Source organism: Ornithodoros turicata, chromosome 3, assembly GCF_037126465.1.
Source record: "Ornithodoros turicata isolate Travis chromosome 3, ASM3712646v1, whole genome shotgun sequence".
Classification (NCBI taxonomy): Eukaryota; Metazoa; Arthropoda; class Arachnida; order Ixodida; family Argasidae; genus Ornithodoros; species Ornithodoros turicata.
The window spans coordinates 44,046,192-44,052,191 of record NC_088203.1 but is presented as its reverse complement, the minus strand read 5'-3'; the positions used below and the strand labels follow the sequence as shown (position 1 = coordinate 44,052,191).

Sequence of the window (6,000 nt, the reverse complement as noted above, 5' to 3'; positions counted from 1 at the left end):
ATAAGCGTGACTAATTTACTCAAATTAATGATAATTGACAGGGATATTGAGGAGCTATCGTATTGGAAAAAAAAATGCCTCAAATCATGCTCTTCGGAGCTCCCAAAGGACAGCGTGCGACAAATTGTTCAGCGCAATCGTTGTCAGTCCGACGAAAGGAGGTTGGAAACCCAGTCCACACCGGCATCGTATGGCTTATTGCGTCCGGCTTCCGCTGGGGTCGTGCCTTCCCTCTTCCAATTTCAAGGACTGTCACTTTTTTTACTATCACTCTGTGGGCTGTGTTGGCAACCTCCTTTCCAGAGACCGCGAGAGGCTGCGTTAAAAAAATCGCCCTGTGTTCTATTCGAGTGCTTTGAAAAGCATGATGATCGGCTATTTTTACCGACGGGATAATTCCTGAATATCACTGTCAGTTATCGTGAATTTGAGTAAATTCGGCATGCCCTCCATGTTGGTGAGGTAAAAAGTTACCTTTACGTGGCAAATTTCTGAGTTCAGTTCGCAAATGTTTACATAATTAAACTCACGTTACATGGCATTGACATCAGGAGGTGGCAAAAACCTAGTAAGAACAATCAATCGGCACGCTTCTCCAGGAGCTGTGTTCGCGATGCCCTCGCTTGAGGCGCCAGCTATGGCTAGTAATCCATTCTTCATCATGGCGAGAGGAATGGCCAGAGGAACTTAGTAGAACTTGAATAGAACGGCTGGAAGAACTAACCAACATCCTCCACGTCGAGTGAACGATTCTCTCGAACGGCTTCTCGGCCACCTCGATTGGCCGCAATTACTGTAGAAGTGGTTTTATTCGCGCGGAATTAATTTTCGAGTTTTTCGCGCACACCTCCAAAATCGCGAATTTAAGTTCCCGCGAATAACTGTGGCCACATGAGGGCCAAAATCGTTCGGCGTTCGACGATATACCGCGACTACCTGACCCTTTCTACTCCATGTAGCGTAAGCAGTTTAAGCAAGCGCAGAAGATTGTTTTATCCCATCAGCCAAGATGAAAAGAAATGAAAATTCATCATGCTTTTGTTACTCCTACTCCTATAAAAGCTTTGCACTATACATGCAATATACCACTATACCACGAAGCCAGAACATGCCTTTCCCCGCATTCTCAAAGCCAGCTTGAATGATAGTACCACATCTCAACCGAACTGGTCAGTGCCCCGACTGATAATTAATAAGAACTGCTGAAATAAACTAGCTAACTTGCACACGGCCAGTACTATGGCCTCCTACAGGGTCCCTAAAGGCCATTTGACAGGGCCTTTCCTCCCATCTCTCTGAGGAGAAGGAAGGAATAGACCTAGAATGCCGCATTCCACGTGAACAACGGATGTCTTAGTACGTGGCGAAATATGCCCGAGTATTGACGGCGGCACGATATGCAAGAGCAATGCACTCCCGGAAACCTGTGTCGCGAATTTAAGTTCTCGCGAATGAATCCACAAAGCAGCTCTGCTCGAGAACGCGAAAATATTTTCCACGCCGAAAAAAAAAACACTTCTACAGTAATCGAGGGATAAGTCTTCTGTTCTTGAAAGCAGTCAGGCGTATTCTGAGAAACTCAGGAGCGGTTTTAGTGTTCCACAAGAAGACGACAATGTGGGACAATTTCGATTTGCTTTCGTTTGCAAAATTACGCATTTAGTGCACGTTTTAGTGTATATGTCATTTGTGGAATCCTTACATTTCCTTCGGTATAAGTGAAATTCTGACATTTATTGAAATAAACTGAAATAAACTCTGAAAACCCGGAACCCTACATATAATCTACTCAGCGTTTTTCATAGTGTGTTAAATCCTCGTGATGAAGTCAGTGTACCGTGGCCAATTGCCAGTGATCTATGCGCTACTTTTTCGAAGAAGAAGAATCGTAGCAGCGCGAGCGGCATAATCGGCGCTCGTGCAGCCCGAGACGCCCAACACTGGACGATGTTGGAACGGCTACCCCGCGAATGGAAGAGTATGGTAGCCGTTCTGTCGTCGCAGGAGGGTCGTCCTGCTAGTTGACTTTGCTGCAGGTAAGCCGTACGCTATAAGTCATCGTTGTTTTTAGGGCGATGACAGTACAATTTTTGAAGCGTGATGTGGGCAAGCATTGCGCTTGTCCCATGCTACAGTTGTCAATGCAATCGCCTAGGCTTGAAACCGCTTTTCAAATTCTTTGTTGTTGCTTTCACAAGCTCAGTACAGAAATTGGCTGAACTCAAGACGGAGGCGCATGGAATTTGGGGTAACTATGAAAACGAAGGGTACCTTATAGGTAATGATCTGACAGATAACACAGAGCCGATAATGCTGTAAAATATAGTAAACTGAAAGCTCAACGTTCGTTTTCTATCTGCAAATGGAAGCAGGAGCCGTGTGGGTTGATAGAAACTTCCTAATCTGCAATGGCAACTCTTTCTATTCTTGTCTGGATGAATGCGCCCTAAATAATACGTGTAGAACATTTAAAGTTGTGAAAACGAACATAGTTCTCGAGGCATGTAGAAAGGAAGGTTTGTCCTGCCAATATAATGTACTAGAAGAAATCGATAACCGATGACAGTTCATGCTGAATAGAAACTGTAATTCGATAAATAGTTCATGGAAAGTTGACAAATAAATTTAGTCTTGCAAAGCATTTGAATTTTCAAAGTGCCGTCGAAGAATCAAAGGAATTTCAATCCCGATCCACCGGACTAAAAAAAGGCCCGTACACACAGAAGGATATTCTCTTTCTCTTTGTCTCGAAATGTTGCTGACAATCGTGCGCGTTGTAAGCAAAGTTCGTAGTTGCTTGCGCTATTATCAGTGGACAATAATTATAAACCATAAGTGTCAGAATAGTGAACAAACGCGTCATTCCATTTGCTGCAGCAAGGATACACTGTTGAGCCGTGTTTTCGTCAGCGCAGAACTATGCCACGTCAACCTGGCAGGATGAGACAGCGCCTTTAGGAGTTCCAGGATATCGAGATCCGACGACAGATGGTGTTGGATGCACAGCACGTTTTTCCGATGCAGGTAAGTGGATTTCTTTTCACAGCTTTGAGAAACTGCCGTATACAGAATCGATCTGATTTCTTTCGCCGATATGAACGTCAAAAGTACAAGAAACAAAATTGGGATCGCCTCGGGGCTCCCTTGCCTATTAGATGGACTTTCTTTTAGTGCTAATTCTGAGTCCTGAAATTTTAAATATTAAAGAACTTTTTTCTTATCTGGTCAATCGATCAGAATTTATTCCAATCAGCTCCATCGCGACAAAACACGTGGCCCTCCGACGCGAACGCCTTTTCCTGGGTTTGTGCGCGAAAAGTTCGTGGTTTCACTTTCGGCGCATTTGCATAGCAAAATTTGGCGTTTTATATATAACAATGTAAGTGCTCGCTCCAGGATATTGAAGCGACAGGTCGGATTTAATAACGGCCGGCTCCAATTCTGCTATCTGGGACTTAATGAACGTGAGGTAATTAGGCGTCCGGCAGGTATGCACTGTTGGGGACACGGTTAGCCAAATTCGCCTCTCAGTACTTCGCCGTCCCATATTACCTCTGTTGCGATTCGAGTGTTGTCCCAATATTGTGTTTGAAGGTAGAGCATGTGCTGCAGGCGTTTATTACTGGAAAGAAAGTCTTGCAACACCTGGAGATTTCAGATGAGATAAACCACGGAGTGCTGATTATAGACAACCCCACAGTACATACTTTTTTGAAACAGGGTGTCTGGTTGGCGAGAATCCCACCTGAAACATAGTTTTAATGTAAAAATTATGTAAAGGATAAATAAAAACGGTCTGTATAACTCAGGGTGTGTGCAGATAAACCTAAGTGGTATTTGCAGACGTAACTGGTTGTCTACTTACCTGGCGGACTTCCGGTTGCGCACAGTGGCACACTTGTGTGTGTGAACGCTAAAGAACAATCGTAGAAACCATTACTCTGCGTAACAAAATAAAGAGGGCGACCCGGATTCGCTTCAGCGAAGACATCTGCTTCCGTGAATTAGAATCGGGCAACGTGGCCGTCTCAAGAGTTGTGTGCAGGTACTGCAATGGGCGCTGTCGAAATTCGCAGTTCCACAAGGATCGGCAGAAAGAGCAACCTTGTCGAATTCTATTTTCGATTTCTTCGGTTACAAGGCATGCAGTCGCGAAGCACGTGATGCAACATAGCCAATGGTGATTTCGGGTAAATTTGGGTGGTGCGGTCAGAGCAGGAGCCGTGTGTTCGGATGATGCACTACGGAGCAGTTCTGTCGCCCCAAGAGCACTTTTTTGGCTCTTGCTGCGAGAGGTCGAGCCAGAACCGCCCTCAACTCTCTTCTTCCGCTCTCGACGGCGAGCATGCGCATACGCCTCGCGAATGTCGTCTGCTACGTATTGCTCCTGCGGTTGTCTACCCGTAACATGGCCTGTCATGGCGTACACCTTTTTTGTGACACTTATGCTATACATAACTGTCACAAAAACGGCGTACACGCCTCCCGTTTTCAACAAATCAGAGAGATAACCTTATCACTCGAGATGATGGCTGGCTAGGAGCGTATTATGCGGTGAATTTCAATTCTGCAACACCCTTCGTGATTCTGCGAAAGCAGGGGACCAACACCACCAGAGACCAACAGAGGGACTTCGACCGGAGATGTCACCACCCTCAAGACGGTATCGCGTATGTAGGCTCCCTCAACTCTCACAAAGAAACCAGATAGTCAGGGTCAAAAATCGTCAAATTTTTGACCAATATTCAAAGGGTCAACACCTTACGCATAAAAGTATGACGGATAGTAAGCGTAAAAAATCGTCAATTTTTTTACCCCTATTTTAAGCGGTGTTCGATGTCGGTTATTCTATGGGTTGTTTGGCTACCCTTGTGATACCGCTTACTGCACCTAAAAATACCGCATAGTATGCGTCAAATCTGAGCACCGTAGACGTCACGTGACCTCACGGTCCTTGTACAGGCAACGGCTGCAATTCTGAAATGACCCACAATGCGGTTATCCGGCGGCTGTGCAGGAAAAGGGTATGTGGTTCCCGATTGCCAAAAGCATAAGAAAGAAGTTTCCATAGCAGTAGACGGAAAATCGGATTGCTTATCAATTTTGCATTGCAGCTATTGCCTGCCCAAGGGGCGCTGACCACCACGCGGCGCCTAAGGTTCCCAGATATCATGCGTACCGTGATGCATTCTGGGGGCGCAATTCTCTGTGCAAAGACGGCAAACCATGCTAAATTGTTTCATAGGAAAAAAAGAACAGCTGCTACAACAGGATCTCGATTATACGAATCTCACAGGGCATGAAAAAACAGGTGGTATCATCCGAGACTCGTCAGCAGTACCACATAGGTGCACGAAGCATGTATACGGACGGAAGCCCGTTCACTTTTATATGCTATCGCTTAAAAGATATCCATGGTATAGGCATAGCTTGTTGCTCATCCAAAAGACCTGCAAAATCGTATGACACAGACAAACCCATCCATCACGTGAATTACAGATATAAAAGGCACGTTCTTTCGCAAGGCAAGCAATATACACGAGTTGTCGCGACAGTCAAAAGAAAAATAAGAAGCACGAGTGCATCACTTGAACCGGGTTCATCGTCTCACTATAGCCCGCGTACGCCGCTATCTCATTTAAATCAGAACATCTGAATACATGGAATTATTTCCCACAGCGTTAGTAGCACGCATCTAAACCGTAATGCAACAAAAATTCGCCAAATAATTCCACTTTATTGCAGGAAAGAGCCCAGAATAATAGATGCATGCATGTGTTTATCGAACATTGCACCTATGGCATGAGAATGGTGTCTCTTAAGGTGCACGTGACCAAACATTAAAAAATGGGAACAGCATACTAGCCATAAACCAACAGATTACAACACCTGCAATATTTTAGAGAATTATGAAATGACATTTGTGCATCTTCACAACACTTCAACACAACAGAATATAAATTGTAGACTAGCTATATGAGGTAGTTATTGGATTAAATT

At 44.7% G+C, this 6,000-nt stretch overlaps 1 long non-coding RNA gene across 2 annotated transcripts in view; it reads left to right on the top strand.

Moving 5' to 3' along the window:
* Window positions 1-1,876: 1,876 nt before the first annotated feature.
* The window catches only part of LOC135386962 (uncharacterized), a 40,863-nt gene continuing 36,739 nt past the window's right edge, over window positions 1,877-6,000 (top strand). Inside the window, exons 1-2 of one of the 2 annotated variants that reach the window (XR_010420739.1) lie at window positions 1,877-2,036; window positions 2,878-3,024. This is a non-coding gene — a long non-coding RNA (uncharacterized LOC135386962). The remainder of the gene's footprint in view (window positions 2,037-2,877; window positions 3,025-6,000) is intronic. The other variant, XR_010420738.1, reaches the window with a different exon arrangement.